Raw genomic sequence first — 19,385 nt, 5'->3', positions numbered from 1 at the left:
TTTCGCACATTCATGGGTGCCAAAACTACAACACACGAAGAGAGAAACGAGAATCAAGTACGCTCATAGCAACCTACCGAAACCTGGGATCGAACCAGGGACCTTTAGATCTTCAGTCTAACGCTCTCCCAACTGAGCTATTTCGGCTGCAAGCACAACTTTTTACGATATTCTAAGACCGTCAAATTTGTGGTGTTTTGATCTTTTCCACGGTGAAAACTCCAAACATCGACAAAGGAAAAGAGAAATCAAAATCATATTCAACATAGGTTGCAGAAAACCAAGAATGTGTCTGGGACTGTCATTTTAACACACTTCTCACAGACCTGCTTTGTCTTGCTTTATTTTTAGAATTTTCCCAAACTGCCACACTTGCTGCTGATTTCGCACATTCACGGGTGCAAAAACTACAACAAACGAAGAGAGAAAAGAGAATTAAGTACGCACATAGCAACCTGCCAAAACCCGGGATCGAACCAGGGACCTTTAGAACTTCAGTCTAACACTCTCCCAACTGAGCTATTTCGGCTGCATACACAATATTTTACGATATTCTAAGACCGTCAAATTTGTGGTGTTTTGATGTTTTCCAGGGAGAAAACGCCAAACATCGACAAAGGAAAAGAGAAATCAAAATCATATTCAACATAGGTTGCAGAAAACCAAGATTGTGTCTGGGACTGTCATTTTAACACACTTCTCACAGACCTGCTTTGTCTTGCTTTATTTTTAGAATTTTCCCAAACTGCCAGACTTTCTGCTGATTTCGCACTTTCATGGGTGCCAAAACTACAACACACGAAGAGACAAACGAGTACCAAGTACACTCATAGCAACATGCCGAAACCCGGGATCGAACCAGGGACCTTCAGATCTTCAGTCTAACGCTCTCCCAACTGAGCTATTTCGGCTGCAAGCACAACTTTTTACGATTTTCTAAGACCGTCAAATTTGTGGTGTTTTGATCTTTTCCACGGTGAAAACTCCAAACATCGACAAAGGAAAAGAGAAATCAAAATCATATTCAAAATAGGTTGCAGAAAACCAAGAATGTGTCTGGGACTGTCATTTTAACACACTTCTCACGGACCTGCTTTGTCTTGCTTTATTTTTAGAATTTTCCCAAACTGCCACACTTGTTGCTGATTTCGCACATTCACGGGTGCCAAAACTGCAACAAACGAAGAGAGAAACGAGAATCAAGTACGCTCATAGCAACCTACCGAAACCTGGGATCGAACCAGGGACCTTTAGATCTTCAGTCTAACGCTCTCCCAACTGAGCTATTTCGGCTGCAAGCACAACTTTTTACGATATTCTAAGACCGTCAAATTTGTGGTGTTTTGATCTTTTCCACGGTGAAAACTCCAAACATCGACAAAGGAAAAGAGAAATCAAAATCATATTCAAAATGGGTTGCAGAAAACCAAGAATGTGTCTGGGACTGTCAAATTTGTGGTGTTTTGATGTTTTCCAGGGAAAAAACTCCAAACATCGGCAAAGGAAAAGAGAACTCAGAATCATATTCAACATAGGCTGCAGAAATCCTAGATTGTGTCTGGGACCATCATTTTAACACTCTTCTGACGGACCTGCTTTGTCTTGCTATATTTTTAGAATATTCCCAAACTGCCAGACTTTCTGCTGATTTCGCACTTTCATGGGTGCCAAAACTACAACACACGAAGAGAGAAACGAGAACCAAGTACGCTCATAGCAACATGCCGAAACACGGGATCGAACCAGGGACCTTTAGATCTTCAGTCTAACGCTCTCCCAACTGAGCTATTTCGGCTGCAAGCACAACTTTTTACGATATTCTAAGACCGTCAAATTTGTGGTGTTTTGATCTTTTCCACGGTGAAAACTCCAAACATCGACAAAGGAAAAGAGAAATCAAAATCATATTCAACATAGGTTGCAGAAAACCAAGATTGTGTCTGGGACTGTCATTTTAACACACTTCTCACAGACCTGCTTTGTCTTGCTTTATTTTTAGAATTTTCCCAAACTGTCATCCTTGCTGCTGATTTCGCACATTCATGGGTGCCAAAACTACAACACACGAAGAGAGAAACGAGAACCAAGTACGCTCATAGCAACATGCCGAAACCCGGGACCTTTAGATCTTCAATCTAACGCTCTCCCAACTGAGCTATTTCGGCTGCAAGCGCAGCTTTTTACGATATTCTAAGACCGTAAAATTTGTGGTGTTTTGATCTTTTCCACGGTGAAAACTCCAAACATCGACAAAGGAAAAGAGAAATCAAAATCATATTCAAAATAGGTTGCAGAAAACCAAGAATGTGTCTGGGACTGTCATTTTAACACACTTCTCACGGACCTGCTTTGTCTTGCTTTATTTTTAGAATTTTCCCAAACTGCCACACTTGTTGCTGATTTCGCACATTCACGGGTGCCAAAACTGCAACAAACGAAGAGAGAAACGAGAATCAAATACGCTCATAGCAACCTGCCGAAACCTGGGACCGAACCAGGGACCTTTAGATCTTCAGTCTAACGCTCTCCCAACTGAGCTATTTCGGCTGCAAGCACAACTTTTTACGATATTCTAAGACCGTCAAATTTGTGGTGTTTTGATCTTTTCCACGGTGAAAACTCCAAACATCGACAAAGGAAAAGAGAAATCAAAATCATATTCAAAATAGGTTGCAGAAAACCAAGAATGTGTCTGGGACTGTCAAATTTGTGGTGTTTTGATGTTTTCCAGGGAAAAAACTCCAAACATCGGCAAAGGAAAAGAGAACTCAGAATCATATTCAACATAGGCTGCAGAAATCCTAGATTGTGTCTGGGACCATCATTTTAACACTCTTCTGACGGACCTGCTTTGTCTTGCTATATTTTTAGAATATTCCCAAACTGCCAGACTTTCTGCTGATTTCGCACTTTCATGGGTGCCAAAACTACAACACACGAAGAGAGAAACGAGAACCAAGTACGCTCATAGCAACATGCCGAAACACGGGATCGAACCAGGGACCTTTAGATCTTCAGTCTAACGCTCTCCCAACTGAGCTATTTCGGCTGCAAGCACAACTTTTTACGATATTCTAAGACTGTCAAATTTGTGGTGTTTTGATCTTTTCCACGGTGAAAACTCCAAACATCGACAAAGGAAAAGAGAAATCAAAATCATATTCAACATAGGTTGCAGAAAACCAAGATTGTGTCTGGGACTGTCATTTTAACACACTTCTCACAGACCTGCTTTGTCTTGCTTTATTTTTAGAATTTTCCCAAACTGTCATCCTTGCTGCTGATTTCGCACATTGATGGGTGCCAAAACTACAACACACGAAGAGAGAAACGAGAACCAAGTACGCTCATAGCAACATGCCGAAACCCGGGACCTTTAGATCTTCAATCTAACGCTCTCCCAACTGAGCTATTTCGGCTGCAAGCGCAGCTTTTTACGATATTCTAAGACCGTAAAATTTGTGGTGTTTTGATCTTTTCCACGGTGAAAACTCCAAACATCGACAAAGGAAAAGAGAAATCAAAATCATATTCAAAATAGGTTGCAGAAAACCAAGAATGTGTCTGGGACTGTCATTTTAACACACTTCTCACGGACCTGCTTTGTCTTGCTTTATTTTTAGAATTTTCCCAAACTGCCACACTTGTTGCTGATTTCGCACATTCACGGGTGCCAAAACTGCAACAAACGAAGAGAGAAACGAGAATCAAATACGCTCATAGCAACCTGCGGAAACCTGGGACCGAACCAGGGACCTTTAGATCTTCAGTCTAACGCTCTCCCAACTGAGCTATTTCGGCTGCAAGCACAACTTTTTACGATATTCTAAGACCGTCAAATTTGTGGTGTTTTGATCTTTTCCACGGTGAAAACTCCAAACATCGACAAAGGAAAAGAGAAATCAAAATCATATTCAAAATAGGTTGCAGAAAACCAAGAATGTGTCTGGGACTGTCATTTTAACACACTTCTCACGGACCTGCTTTGTCTTGCTTTATTTTTAGAATTTTCCCAAACTGCCAGACTTGCTGCTGATTTCGCACTTTCATGGGTACCAAAACTACAACACACGAAGAGAGAAACGAGTACCAAGTACACTCATAGCAACATGCCGAAACCCGGGATCGAACCAGGGACCTTTAGATCTTCAGTCTAACGCTCTCCCAACTGAGCTATTTCGGCTGCAAGCACAACTTTTTACGATATTCTAAGACCGTTAAATTTGTGGTGTTTTGATCTTTTCCACGGTGAAAACTCCAAACATCGACAAAGGAAAAGAGAAATCAAAATCATATTCAAAATAGGTTGCAGAAAACCAAGAATGTGTCTGGGACTGTCATTTTAACACACTTCTCACGGACCTGCTTTGTCTTGCTTTATTTTTAGAATTTTCCCAAACTGCCAGACTTGCTGCTGATTTCGCACTTTCACGGGTGCCAAAACTACAACAAACGAAGAGAGAAAAGAGAATCAAGTACGCACATAGCAACCTGCCAAAATCCGGGATTGAACCAGGGACCTTTAGAACTTCAGTCTAACGCTCTCCCAACTGAGCTATTTCGGCTGCATACAAAATGTTTTACGATATTCTAAGACCGTCAAATTTGTGGTGTTTTGATGTTTTCCAGGGAAAAAACTCCAAACATCGGCAAAGGAAAAGAGAACTCAGAATCATATTCAACATAGGCTGCAGAAATCCTAGATTGTGTCTGTGACCGTCATTTTAACACTCTTCTGACGGACCTGCTTTGTCTTGCTATATTTTTAGAATTTTCCCAAACTGCCAGACTTTCTGCTGATTTCGCACTTTCATGGGTGCCAAAACTACAACACACGAAGAGAGAAACGAGAACCAAGTACGCTCATAGCAACATGCCGAAACCCGGGATCGAACCAGGGACCTTTAGAACTTCAGTCTAACGCTCTCCCAACTGAGCTATTTCGGCTGCATACACAATGTTTTACGATATTCTAAGACCGTCAAAATTGTGGTGTTTTGATGTTTTCCAGGGAGAAAACGCCAAACATCGACAAAGGAAAAGAGAAATCAAAATCATATTCAACATAGGTTGCAGAAAACCAAGATTGTGTCTGGGACTGTCATTTTAACACACTTCTCACAGACCTGCTTTGTCTTGCTTTATTTTTAGAATTTTCCCAAACTGCCAGACTTTCTGCTGATTTCGCACTTTCATGGGTGCCAAAACTATAACACACGAAGAGACAAACGAGTACCAAGTACACTCATAGCAACATGCCGAAACCCGGGATCGAACCAGGGACCTTCAGATCTTCAGTCTAACGCTCTCCCAACTGAGCTATTTCGGCTGCAAGCACAACTTTTTACGATATTCTAAGACCGTCAAATTTGTGGTGTTTTGATCTTTTCCACGGTGAAAACTCCAAACATCGACAAAGGAAAAGAGAAATCAAAATCATATTCAACATAGGTTGCAGAAAACCAAGATTGTGTCTGGGACTGTCATTTTAACACACTTCTCACAGACCTGCTTTGTCTTGCTTTATTTTTAGAATTTTCCCAAACTGTCATCCTTGCTGCTGATTTCGCATATTCATGGGTGCCAAAACTACAACACACGAAGAGAGAAACGAGAATCAAGTACGCTCATAGCAACCTACCGAAACCTGGGATCGAACCAGGGACCTTTAGATCTTCAGTCTAACGCTCTCCCAACTGAGCTATTTCGGCTGCAAGCACAACTTTTTACGATATTCTAAGACCGTCAAATTTGTGGTGTTTTGATCTTTTCCACGGTGAAAACTCCAAACATCGACAAAGGAAAAGAGAAATCAAAATCATATTCAACATAGGTTGCAGAAAACCAAGAATGTGTCTGGGACTGTCATTTTAACACACTTCTCACAGACCTGCTTTGTCTTGCTTTATTTTTAGAATTTTCCCAAACTGCCAGACTTGCTGCTGATTTCGCACTTTCACGGGTGCAAAAACTACAACAAACGAAGAGAGAAAAGAGAATTAAGTACGCACATAGCAACCTGCCAAAACTCGGGATCGAACCAGGGACCTTTAGAACTTCAGTCTAACACTCTCCCAACTGAGCTATTTCGGCTGCATACACAATATTTTACGATATTCTAAGACCGTCAAATTTGTGGTGTTTTGATGTTTTCCAGGGAGAAAACGCCAAACATCGACAAAGGAAAAGAGAAATCAAAATCATATTCAACATAGGTTGCAGAAAACCAAGATTGTGTCTGGGACTGTCATTTTAACACACTTCTCACAGACCTGCTTTGTCTTGCTTTATTTTTAGAATTTTCCCAAACTGCCAGACTTTCTGCTGATTTCGCACTTTCATGGGTGCCAAAACTACAACACACGAAGAGACAAACGAGTACCAAGTACACTCATAGCAACATGCCGAAACCCGGGATCGAACCAGGGACCTTCAGATCTTCAGTCTAACGCTCTCCCAACTGAGCTATTTCGGCTGCAAGCACAACTTTTTACGATTTTCTAAGACCGTCAAATTTGTGGTGTTTTGATCTTTTCCACGGTGAAAACTCCAAACATCGACAAAGGAAAAGAGAAATCAAAATCATATTCAAAATAGGTTGCAGAAAACCAAGAATGTGTCTGGGACTGTCATTTTAACACACTTCTCACGGACCTGCTTTGTCTTGCTTTATTTTTAGAATTTTCCCAAACTGCCACACTTGTTGCTGATTTCGCACATTCACGGGTGCCAAAACTGCAACAAACGAAGAGAGAAACGAGAATCAAGTACGCTCATAGCAACCTACCGAAACCTGGGATCGAACCAGGGACCTTTAGATCTTCAGTCTAACGCTCTCCCAACTGAGCTATTTCGGCTGCAAGCAAAACTTTTTACGATATTCTAAGACCGTCAAATTTGTGGTGTTTTGATCTTTTCCACGGTGAAAACTCCAAACATCGACAAAGGAAAAGAGAAATCAAAATCATATTCAAAATAGGTTGCAGAAAACCAAGAATGTGTCTGGGACTGTCAAATTTGTGGTGTTTTGATGTTTTCCAGGGAAAAAACTCCAAACATCGGCAAAGGAAAAGAGAACTCAGAATCATATTCAACATAGGCTGCAGAAATCCTAGATTGTGTCTGGGACCATCATTTTAACACTCTTCTGACGGACCTGCTTTGTCTTGCTATATTTTTAGAATATTCCCAAACTGCCGGACTTTCTGCTGATTTCGCACTTTCATGGGTGCCAAAACTACAACACACGAAGAGAGAAACGAGAACCAAGTACGCTCATAGCAACATGCCGAAACCCGGGATCGAACCAGGGACCTTTAGATCTTCAGTCTAACGCTCTCCCAACTGAGCTATTTCGGCTGCAAGCACAACTTTTTACGATATTCTAAGACCGTCAAATTTGTGGTGTTTTGATCTTTTCCACGGTGAAAACTCCAAACATCGACAAAGGAAAAGAGAAATCAAAATCATATTCAACATAGGTTGCAGAAAACCAAGATTGTGTCTGGGACTGTCATTTTAACACACTTCTCACGGACCTGCTTTGTCTTGCTTTATTTTTAGAATTTTTCCAAACTGCCACACTTGCTGCTGATTTCGCACTTTCATGGGTGCCAAAACTACAACACACGAAGAGAGAAACTAGAACCAAGTATGCTCATAGCAACATGCCGAAACCCGGAATCGAACCAGGGACCTTTAGATCTTCAGTCTAACGCTCTCCCAACTGAGCTATTTCGGCTGCAAGTGCAACTTTTTACGATATTCTAAGACCGTAAAATTTGTGGTGTTTTGACATCGACAAAGGAAAAGAGAAATCAAAATCATATTCAAAATAGGTTGCAGAAAACCAAGAATGTGTCTGGGACTGTCATTTTAACACACTTCTCACGGACCTGCTTTGTCTTGCTTTATTTTTAGAATTTTCCCAAACTGCCACACTTGTTGCTGATTTCGCACATTCACGGGTGCCAAAACTGCAACAAACGAAGAGAGAAACGAGAATCAAATACGCTCATAGCAACCTGCCGAAACCTGGGACCGAACCAGGGACCTTTAGATCTTCAGTCTAACGCTCTCCCAACTGAGCTATTTCGGCTGCAAGCACAACTTTTTACGATATTCTAAGACCGTCAAATTTGTGGTGTTTTGATCTTTTCCACGGTGAAAACTCCAAACATCGACAAAGGAAAAGAGAAATCAAAATCATATTCAAAATAGGTTGCAGAAAACCAAGAATGTGTCTGGGACTGTCATTTTAACACACTTCTCACGGACCTGCTTTGTCTTGCTTTATTTTTAGAATTTTCCCAAACTGCCACACTTGTTGCTGATTTCGCACATTCACGGGTGCCAAAACTGCAACAAACGAAGAGAGAAACGAGAATCAAGTACGCTCATAGCAACCTACCGAAACCTGGGATCGAACCAGGGACCTTTAGATCTTCAGTCTAACGCTCTCCCAACTGAGCTATTTCGGCTGCAAGCAAAACTTTTTACGATATTCTAAGACCGTCAAATTTGTGGTGTTTTGATCTTTTCCACGGTGAAAACTCCAAACATCGACAAAGGAAAAGAGAAATCAAAATCATATTCAAAATAGGTTGCAGAAAACCAAGAATGTGTCTGGGACTGTCATTTTAACACACTTCTCACGGACCTGCTTTGTCTTGCTTTATTTTTAGAATTTTCCCAAACTGCCAGACTTGCTGCTGATTTCGCACTTTCACGGGTGCCAAAACTACAACAAACGAAGAGAGAAAAGAGAATCAAGTACGCACATAGCAACCTGCCAAAATCCGGGATTGAACCAGGGACCTTTAGAACTTCAGTCTAACGCTCTCCCAACTGAGCTATTTCGGCTGCATACAAAATGTTTTACGATATTCTAAGACCGTCAAATTTGTGGTGTTTTGATGTTTTCCAGGGAAAAAACTCCAAACATCGGCAAAGGAAAAGAGAACTCAGAATCATATTCAACATAGGCTGCAGAAATCCTAGATTGTGTCTGTGACCGTCATTTTAACACTCTTCTGACGGACCTGCTTTGTCTTGCTATATTTTTAGAATTTTCCCAAACTGCCAGACTTTCTGCTGATTTCGCACTTTCATGGGTGCCAAAACTACAACACACGAAGAGAGAAACGAGAACCAAGTACGCTCATAGCAACATGCCGAAACCCGGGATCGAACCAGGGACCTTTAGAACTTCAGTCTAACGCTCTCCCAACTGAGCTATTTCGGCTGCATACACAATGTTTTACGATATTCTAAGACCGTCAAAATTGTGGTGTTTTGATGTTTTCCAGGGAGAAAACGCCAAACATCGACAAAGGAAAAGAGAAATCAAAATCATATTCAACATAGGTTGCAGAAAACCAAGATTGTGTCTGGGACTGTCATTTTAACACACTTCTCACAGACCTGCTTTGTCTTGCTTTATTTTTAGAATTTTCCCAAACTGCCAGACTTTCTGCTGATTTCGCACTTTCATGGGTGCCAAAACTATAACACACGAAGAGACAAACGAGTACCAAGTACACTCATAGCAACATGCCGAAACCCGGGATCGAACCAGGGACCTTCAGATCTTCAGTCTAACGCTCTCCCAACTGAGCTATTTCGGCTGCAAGCACAACTTTTTACGATATTCTAAGACCGTCAAATTTGTGGTGTTTTGATCTTTTCCACGGTGAAAACTCCAAACATCGACAAAGGAAAAGAGAAATCAAAATCATATTCAACATAGGTTGCAGAAAACCAAGATTGTGTCTGGGACTGTCATTTTAACACACTTCTCACAGACCTGCTTTGTCTTGCTTTATTTTTAGAATTTTCCCAAACTGTCATCCTTGCTGCTGATTTCGCATATTCATGGGTGCCAAAACTACAACACACGAAGAGAGAAACGAGAATCAAGTACGCTCATAGCAACCTACCGAAACCTGGGATCGAACCAGGGACCTTTAGATCTTCAGTCTAACGCTCTCCCAACTGAGCTATTTCGGCTGCAAGCACAACTTTTTACGATATTCTAAGACCGTCAAATTTGTGGTGTTTTGATCTTTTCCACGGTGAAAACTCCAAACATCGACAAAGGAAAAGAGAAATCAAAATCATATTCAACATAGGTTGCAGAAAACCAAGAATGTGTCTGGGACTGTCATTTTAACACACTTCTCACAGACCTGCTTTGTCTTGCTTTATTTTTAGAATTTTCCCAAACTGCCACACTTGCTGCTGATTTCGCACTTTCACGGGTGCAAAAACTACAACAAACGAAGAGAGAAAAGAGAATTAAGTACGCACATAGCAACCTGCCAAAACTCGGGATCGAACCAGGGACCTTTAGAACTTCAGTCTAACACTCTCCCAACTGAGCTATTTCGGCTGCATACACAATATTTTACGATATTCTAAGACCGTCAAATTTGTGGTGTTTTGATGTTTTCCAGGGAGAAAACGCCAAACATCGACAAAGGAAAAGAGAAATCAAAATCATATTCAACATAGGTTGCAGAAAACCAAGATTGTGTCTGGGACTGTCATTTTAACACACTTCTCACAGACCTGCTTTGTCTTGCTTTATTTTTAGAATTTTCCCAAACTGCCAGACTTTCTGCTGATTTCGCACTTTCATGGGTGCCAAAACTACAACACACGAAGAGACAAACGAGTACCAAGTACACTCATAGCAACATGCCGAAACCCGGGATCGAACCAGGGACCTTCAGATCTTCAGTCTAACGCTCTCCCAACTGAGCTATTTCGGCTGCAAGCACAACTTTTTACGATTTTCTAAGACCGTCAAATTTGTGGTGTTTTGATCTTTTCCACGGTGAAAACTCCAAACATCGACAAAGGAAAAGAGAAATCAAAATCATATTCAAAATAGGTTGCAGAAAACCAAGAATGTGTCTGGGACTGTCATTTTAACACACTTCTCACGGACCTGCTTTGTCTTGCTTTATTTTTAGAATTTTCCCAAACTGCCACACTTGTTGCTGATTTCGCACATTCACGGGTGCCAAAACTGCAACAAACGAAGAGAGAAACGAGAATCAAGTACGCTCATAGCAACCTACCGAAACCTGGGATCGAACCAGGGACCTTTAGATCTTCAGTCTAACGCTCTCCCAACTGAGCTATTTCGGCTGCAAGCAAAACTTTTTACGATATTCTAAGACCGTCAAATTTGTGGTGTTTTGATCTTTTCCACGGTGAAAACTCCAAACATCGACAAAGGAAAAGAGAAATCAAAATCATATTCAAAATAGGTTGCAGAAAACCAAGAATGTGTCTGGGACTGTCAAATTTGTGGTGTTTTGATGTTTTCCAGGGAAAAAACTCCAAACATCGGCAAAGGAAAAGAGAACTCAGAATCATATTCAACATAGGCTGCAGAAATCCTAGATTGTGTCTGGGACCATCATTTTAACACTCTTCTGACGGACCTGCTTTGTCTTGCTATATTTTTAGAATATTCCCAAACTGCCGGACTTTCTGCTGATTTCGCACTTTCATGGGTGCCAAAACTACAACACACGAAGAGAGAAACGAGAACCAAGTACGCTCATAGCAACATGCCGAAACCCGGGATCGAACCAGGGACCTTTAGATCTTCAGTCTAACGCTCTCCCAACTGAGCTATTTCGGCTGCAAGCACAACTTTTTACGATATTCTAAGACCGTCAAATTTGTGGTGTTTTGATCTTTTCCACGGTGAAAACTCCAAACATCGACAAAGGAAAAGAGAAATCAAAATCATATTCAACATAGGTTGCAGAAAACCAAGATTGTGTCTGGGACTGTCATTTTAACACACTTCTCACGGACCTGCTTTGTCTTGCTTTATTTTTAGAATTTTTCCAAACTGCCACACTTGCTGCTGATTTCGCACTTTCATGGGTGCCAAAACTACAACACACGAAGAGAGAAACTAGAACCAAGTATGCTCATAGCAACATGCCGAAACCCGGAATCGAACCAGGGACCTTTAGATCTTCAGTCTAACGCTCTCCCAACTGAGCTATTTCGGCTGCAAGTGCAACTTTTTACGATATTCTAAGACCGTAAAATTTGTGGTGTTTTGACATCGACAAAGGAAAAGAGAAATCAAAATCATATTCAAAATAGGTTGCAGAAAACCAAGAATGTGTCTGGGACTGTCATTTTAACACACTTCTCACGGACCTGCTTTGTCTTGCTTTATTTTTAGAATTTTCCCAAACTGCCACACTTGTTGCTGATTTCGCACATTCACGGGTGCCAAAACTGCAACAAACGAAGAGAGAAACGAGAATCAAATACGCTCATAGCAACCTGCCGAAACCTGGGACCGAACCAGGGACCTTTAGATCTTCAGTCTAACGCTCTCCCAACTGAGCTATTTCGGCTGCAAGCACAACTTTTTACGATATTCTAAGACCGTCAAATTTGTGGTGTTTTGATCTTTTCCACGGTGAAAACTCCAAACATCGACAAAGGAAAAGAGAAATCAAAATCATATTCAAAATAGGTTGCAGAAAACCAAGAATGTGTCTGGGACTGTCATTTTAACACACTTCTCACGGACCTGCTTTGTCTTGCTTTATTTTTAGAATTTTCCCAAACTGCCACACTTGTTGCTGATTTCGCACATTCACGGGTGCCAAAACTGCAACAAACGAAGAGAGAAACGAGAATCAAGTACGCTCATAGCAACCTACCGAAACCTGGGATCGAACCAGGGACCTTTAGATCTTCAGTCTAACGCTCTCCCAACTGAGCTATTTCGGCTGCAAGCAAAACTTTTTACGATATTCTAAGACCGTCAAATTTGTGGTGTTTTGATCTTTTCCACGGTGAAAACTCCAAACATCGACAAAGGAAAAGAGAAATCAAAATCATATTCAAAATAGGTTGCAGAAAACCAAGAATGTGTCTGGGACTGTCAAATTTGTGGTGTTTTGATGTTTTCCAGGGAAAAAACTCCAAACATCGGCAAAGGAAAAGAGAACTCAGAATCATATTCAACATAGGCTGCAGAAATCCTAGATTGTGTCTGGGACCATCATTTTAACACTCTTCTGACGGACCTGCTTTGTCTTGCTATATTTTTAGAATATTCCCAAACTGCCGGACTTTCTGCTGATTTCGCACTTTCCTGGGTGCCAAAACTACAACACACGAAGAGAGAAACGAGAACCAAGTACGCTCATAGCAACATGCCGAAACCCGGGATCGAACCAGGGACCTTTAGATCTTCAGTCTAACGCTCTCCCAACTGAGCTATTTCGGCTGCAAGCACAACTTTTTACGATATTCTAAGACCGTCAAATTTGTGGTGTTTTGATCTTTTCCACGGTGAAAACTCCAAACATCGACAAAGGAAAAGAGAAATCAAAATCATATTCAACATAGGTTGCAGAAAACCAAGATTGTGTCTGGGACTGTCATTTTAACACACTTCTCACGGACCTGCTTTGTCTTGCTTTATTTTTAGAATTTTTCCAAACTGCCACACTTGCTGCTGATTTCGCACTTTCATGGGTGCCAAAACTACAACACACGAAGAGAGAAACTAGAACCAAGTATGCTCATAGCAACATGCCGAAACCCGGAATCGAACCAGGGACCTTTAGATCTTCAGTCTAACGCTCTCCCAACTGAGCTATTTCGGCTGCAAGTGCAACTTTTTACGATATTCTAAGACCGTAAAATTTGTGGTGTTTTGACATCGACAAAGGAAAAGAGAAATCAAAATCATATTCAAAATAGGTTGCAGAAAACCAAGAATGTGTCTGGGACTGTCATTTTAACACACTTCTCACGGACCTGCTTTGTCTTGCTTTATTTTTAGAATTTTCCCAAACTGCCACACTTGTTGCTGATTTCGCACATTCACGGGTGCCAAAACTGCAACAAACGAAGAGAGAAACGAGAATCAAATACGCTCATAGCAACCTGCCGAAACCTGGGACCGAACCAGGGACCTTTAGATCTTCAGTCTAACGCTCTCCCAACTGAGCTATTTCGGCTGCAAGCACAACTTTTTACGATATTCTAAGACCGTCAAATTTGTGGTGTTTTGATCTTTTCCACGGTGAAAACTCCAAACATCGACAAAGGAAAAAAGAAATCAAAATCATATTCAAAATAGGTTGCAGAAAACCAAGAATGTGTCTGGGACTGTCATTTTAACACACTTCTCACGGACCTGCTTTGTCTTGCTTTATTTTTAGAATTTTCCCAAACTGCCAGACTTGCTGCTGATTTCGCACTTTCATGGGTACCAAAACTACAACACACGAAGAGAGATACGAGTACCAAGTACACTCATAGCAACATGCCGAAACCCGGGATCGAACCAGGGACCTTTAGATCTTCAGTCTCACGCTCTCCCAACTGAGCTATTTCGGCTGCAAGCACAACTTTTTACGATATTCTAAGACCGTTAAATTTGTGGTGTTTTGATCTTTTCCACGGTGAAAACTCCAAACATCGACAAAGGAAAAGAGAAATCAAAATCATATTCAAAATAGGTTGCAGAAAACCAAGAATGTGTCTGGGACTGTCATTTTAACACACTTCTCACGGACCTGCTTTGTCTTGCTTTATTTTTAGAATTTTCCCAAACTGCCAGACTTGCTGCTGATTTCGCACTTTCACGGGTGCCAAAACTACAACAAACGAAGAGAGAAAAGAGAATCAAGTACGCACATAGCAACCTGCCAAAATCCGGGATCGAACCAGGGACCTTTAGAACTTCAGTCTAACGCTCTCCCAACTGAGCTATTTCGGCTGCATACACAATGTTTTACGATATTCTAAGACCGTCAAATTTGTGGTGTTTTGATGTTTTCCAGGGAGAAAACGCCAAACATCGACAAAGGAAAAGAGAAATCAAAATCATATTCAACATAGGTTGCAGAAAACCAAGATTGTGTCTGGGACTGTCATTTTAACACACTTCTCACAGACCTGCTTTGTCTTGCTTTATTTTTAGAATTTTCCCAAACTGCCAGACTTTCTGCTGATTTCGCACTTTCATGGGTGCCAAAACTACAACACACGAAGAGAGAAACGAGTACCAAGTACACTCATAGCAACATGGCGAAACCCGGGATCGAACCAGGGACCTTTAGATCTTCAGTCTAACGCTCTCCCAACTGAGCTATTTCTGCTGCATACACAACTTTTTATGATATTATAAGACCGTCAAATTTATGGTGTTTTGATGTTTTCCAGGGAAAAAACTCCAAACATCGGCAAAGGAAAAGAGAACTCAGAATCATATTCAACATAGGCTGCAGAAATCCTAGATTGTGTCTGTGACCGTCATTTTAACACTCTTCTGACGGACCTGCTTTGTCTTGCTATATTTTTAGAATTTTCCCAAACTGCCAGACTTTCTGCTGATTTCGCACTTTCATGGGTGCCAAAACTACAACACACGAAGAGAGAAACGAGAACCAAGTACGCTCATAGCAACATGCCGAAACCCGGGATCGAACCAGGGACCTTTAGAACTTCAGTCTAACGCTCTCCCAACTGAGCTATTTCGGCTGCATACACTATGTTTTACGATATTCTAAGACCGTCAAAATTGTGGTGTTTTGATGTTTTCCAGGGAGAAAACGCCAAACATCGACAAAGGAAAAGAGAAATCAAAATCATATTCAACATAGGTTGCAGAAAACCAAGATTGTGTCTGGGACTGTCATTTTAACACACTTCTCACAGACCTGCTTTGTCTTGCTTTATTTTTAGAATTTTCCCAAACTGCCAGACTTTCTGCTGATTTCGCACTTTCATGGGTGCCAAAACTATAACACACGAAGAGACAAACGAGTACCAAGTACACTCATAGCAACATGCCGAAACCCGGGATCGAACCAGGGACCTTCAGATCTTCAGTCTAACACTCTCCCAACTGAGCTATTTCGGCTGCAAGCACAACTTTTTACGATATTCTAAGACCGTCAAATTTGTGGTGTTTTGATCTTTTCCACCGTGAAAACTCCAAACATCGACAAAGGAAAAGAGAAATCAAAATCATATTCAAAATAGGTTGCAGAAAACCAAGAATGTGTCTGGGACCATCATTTTAACACTCTTCTGACGGACCTGCTTTGTCTTGCTATATTTTTAGAATATTCCCAAACTGCCAGACTTTCTGCTGATTTCGCACTTTCATGGGTGCCAAAACTACAACACACGAAGAGAGAAACGAGAACCAAGTACGCTCCTAGCAACATGCCGAAACCCGGGATCGAACCAGGGACCTTTAGATCTTCAGTCTAACGCTCTCCCAACTGAGCTATTTCGGCTGCAAGCACAACTTTTTACGATATTCTAAGACCGTCAAATTTGTGGTGTTTTGATCTTTTCCACGGTGAAAACTCCAAACATCGACAAAGGAAAAGAGAAATCAAAATCATATTCAACATAGGTTGCAGAAAACCAAGATTGTGTCTGGGACTGTCATTTTAACACACTTCTCACGGACCTGCTTTGTCTTGCTTTATTTTTAGAATTTTTCCAAACTGCCACACTTGCTGCTGATTTCGCACTTTCATGGGTGCCAAAACTACAACACACGAAGAGAGAAACTAGAACCAAGTATGCTCATAGCAACATGCCGAAACCCGGAATCGAACCAGGGACCTTTAGATCTTCAGTCTAACGCTCTCCCAACTGAGCTATTTCGGCTGCAAGTGCAACTTTTTACGATATTCTAAGACCGTAAAATTTGTGGTGTTTTGACATCGACAAAGGAAAAGAGAAATCAAAATCATATTCAAAATAGGTTGCAGAAAACCAAGAATGTGTCTGGGACTGTCATTTTAACACACTTCTCACGGACCTGCTTTGTCTTGCTTTATTTTTAGAATTTTCCCAAACTGCCACACTTGTTGCTGATTTCGCACATTCACGGGTGCCAAAACTGCAACAAACGAAGAGAGAAACGAGAATCAAATACGCTCATAGCAACCTGCCGAAACCTGGGACCGAACCAGGGACCTTTAGATCTTCAGTCTAACGCTCTCCCAACTGAGCTATTTCGGCTGCAAGCACAACTTTTTACGATATTCTAAGACCGTCAAATTTGTGGTGTTTTGATCTTTTCCACGGTGAAAACTCCAAACATCGACAAAGGAAAAAAGAAATCAAAATCATATTCAAAATAGGTTGCAGAAAACCAAGAATGTGTCTGGGACTGTCATTTTAACACACTTCTCACGGACCTGCTTTGTCTTGCTTTATTTTTAGAATTTTCCCAAACTGCCAGACTTGCTGCTGATTTCGCACTTTCATGGGTACCAAAACTACAACACACGAAGAGAGATACGAGTACCAAGTACACTCATAGCAACATGCCGAAACCCGGGATCGAACCAGGGACCTTTAGATCTTCAGTCTCACGCTCTCCCAACTGAGCTATTTCGGCTGCAAGCACAACTTTTTACGATATTCTAAGACCGTTAAATTTGTGGTGTTTTGATCTTTTCCACGGTGAAAACTCCAAACATCGACAAAGGAAAAGAGAAATCAAAATCATATTCAAAATAGGTTGCAGAAAACCAAGAATGTGTCTGGGACTGTCATTTTAACACACTTCTCACGGACCTGCTTTGTCTTGCTTTATTTTTAGAATTTTCCCAAACTGCCAGACTTGCTGCTGATTTCGCACTTTCACGGGTGCCAAAACTACAACAAACGAAGAGAGAAAAGAGAATCAAGTACGCACATAGCAACCTGCCAAAATCCGGGATCGAACCAGGGACCTTTAGAACTTCAGTCTAACGCTCTCCCAACTGAGCTATTTCGGCTGCATACACAATGTTTTACGATATTCTAAGACCGTCAAATTTGTGGTGTTTTGATGTTTTCCAGGGAGAAAACGCCAAACATCGACAAAGGAAAAGAGAAATCAAAATCATATTCAACATAGGTTGCAGAAAACCAAGATTGTGTCTGGGACTGTCATTTTAACACACTTCTCACAGACCTGCTTTGTCTTGCTTTATTTTTAGAATTTTCCCAAACTGCCAGACTTTCTGCTGATTTCGCACTTTCATGGGTGCCAAAACTACAACACACGAAGAGAGAAACGAGTACCAAGTACACTCATAGCAACATGGCGAAACCCGGGATCGAACCAGGGACCTTTAGATCTTCAGTCTAACGCTCTCCCAACTGAGCTATTTCTGCTGCATACACAACTTTTTATGATATTATAAGACCGTCAAATTTATGGTGTTTTGATGTTTTCCAGGGAAAAAACTCCAAACATCGGCAAAGGAAAAGAGAACTCAGAATCATATTCAACATAGGCTGCAGAAATCCAAGATTGTGTCTGTGACCGTCATTTTAACACTCTTCTGACGGACCTGCTTTGTCTTGCTATATTTTTAGAATTTTCCCAAACTGCCAGACTTTCTGCTGATTTCGCACTTTCATGGGTGCCAAAACTACAACACACGAAGAGAGAAACGAGAACCAAGTACGCTCATAGCAACATGCCGAAACCCGGGATCGAACCAGGGACCTTTAGAACTTCAGTCTAACGCTCTCCCAACTGAGCTATTTCGGCTGCATACACTATGTTTTACGATATTCTAAGACCGTCAAAATTGTGGTGTTTTGATGTTTTCCAGGGAGAAAACGCCAAACATCGACAAAGGAAAAGAGAAATCAAAATCATATTCAACATAGGTTGCAGAAAACCAAGATTGTGTCTGGGACTGTCATTTTAACACACTTCTCACAGACCTGCTTTGTCTTGCTTTATTTTTAGAATTTTCCCAAACTGCCAGACTTTCTGCTGATTTCGCACTTTCATGGGTGCCAAAACTATAACACACGAAGAGACAAACGAGTACCAAGTACACTCATAGCAACATGCCGAAACCCGGGATCGAACCAGGGACCTTCAGATCTTCAGTCTAACACTCTCCCAACTGAGCTATTTCGGCTGCAAGCACAACTTTTTACGATATTCTAAGACCGTCAAATTTGTGGTGTTTTGATCTTTTCCACCGTGAAAACTCCAAACATCGACAAAGGAAAAGAGAAATCAAAATCATATTCAAAATAGGTTGCAGAAAACCAAGAATGTGTCTGGGACCATCATTTTAACACTCTTCTGACGGACCTGCTTTGTCTTGCTATATTTTTAGAATATTCCCAAACTGCCAGACTTTCTGCTGATTTCGCACTTTCATGGGTGCCAAAACTACAACACACGAAGAGAGAAACGAGAACCAAGTACGCTCCTAGCAACATGCCGAAACACGGGATCGAACCAGGGACCTTTAGACCTTCAGTCTAACGCTCTCCCAACTGAGCTATTTCGGCTGCAAGCACAACTTTTTACGATATTCTAAGACCGTCAAATTTGT

The 19,385-nt window shown here is 41.2% G+C and overlaps 9 non-coding genes across 9 annotated transcripts; all 9 read right to left on the bottom strand.

Annotated features, from left to right (window-relative positions):
- Nucleotides 1-4,110: 4,110 nt before the first annotated feature.
- On the bottom strand, nt 4,111-4,183 carry TRNAF-GAA (transfer RNA phenylalanine (anticodon GAA)). The gene has a single exon. It is a non-coding gene; the product is annotated as a tRNA-Phe (tRNA).
- Nucleotides 4,184-7,286: 3,103 nt separating this feature from the next.
- Nucleotides 7,287-7,359, bottom strand: TRNAF-GAA (transfer RNA phenylalanine (anticodon GAA)). Its single transcript has one exon. It is a non-coding gene; the product is annotated as a tRNA-Phe (tRNA).
- Nucleotides 7,360-7,668: 309 nt separating this feature from the next.
- On the bottom strand, nt 7,669-7,741 carry TRNAF-GAA (transfer RNA phenylalanine (anticodon GAA)). The gene has a single exon. It is a non-coding gene; the product is annotated as a tRNA-Phe (tRNA).
- A 3,842-nt stretch (nt 7,742-11,583) lies between these two features.
- TRNAF-GAA (transfer RNA phenylalanine (anticodon GAA)) lies at nt 11,584-11,656 on the bottom strand. The gene has a single exon. It is a non-coding gene; the product is annotated as a tRNA-Phe (tRNA).
- Nucleotides 11,657-11,965: 309 nt separating this feature from the next.
- TRNAF-GAA (transfer RNA phenylalanine (anticodon GAA)) lies at nt 11,966-12,038 on the bottom strand. Its single transcript has one exon. It is a non-coding gene; the product is annotated as a tRNA-Phe (tRNA).
- A 1,168-nt stretch (nt 12,039-13,206) lies between these two features.
- On the bottom strand, nt 13,207-13,279 carry TRNAF-GAA (transfer RNA phenylalanine (anticodon GAA)). Its single transcript has one exon. It is a non-coding gene; the product is annotated as a tRNA-Phe (tRNA).
- Nucleotides 13,280-13,588: 309 nt separating this feature from the next.
- TRNAF-GAA (transfer RNA phenylalanine (anticodon GAA)) lies at nt 13,589-13,661 on the bottom strand. The gene has a single exon. It is a non-coding gene; the product is annotated as a tRNA-Phe (tRNA).
- A 2,576-nt stretch (nt 13,662-16,237) lies between these two features.
- On the bottom strand, nt 16,238-16,310 carry TRNAF-GAA (transfer RNA phenylalanine (anticodon GAA)). The gene has a single exon. It is a non-coding gene; the product is annotated as a tRNA-Phe (tRNA).
- Nucleotides 16,311-16,619: 309 nt separating this feature from the next.
- TRNAF-GAA (transfer RNA phenylalanine (anticodon GAA)) lies at nt 16,620-16,692 on the bottom strand. Its single transcript has one exon. It is a non-coding gene; the product is annotated as a tRNA-Phe (tRNA).
- Nucleotides 16,693-19,385: the final 2,693 nt, after the last annotated feature.

The sequence above is a fragment of the Eleutherodactylus coqui genome, chromosome 3 (genome assembly GCF_035609145.1).
Source record: "Eleutherodactylus coqui strain aEleCoq1 chromosome 3, aEleCoq1.hap1, whole genome shotgun sequence".
Lineage (NCBI taxonomy): Eukaryota > Metazoa > Chordata > Amphibia > Anura > Eleutherodactylidae > Eleutherodactylus > Eleutherodactylus coqui.
Note: the sequence above shows the minus strand (reverse complement) of the source record. Positions and strands in the feature narration are given on the sequence as shown.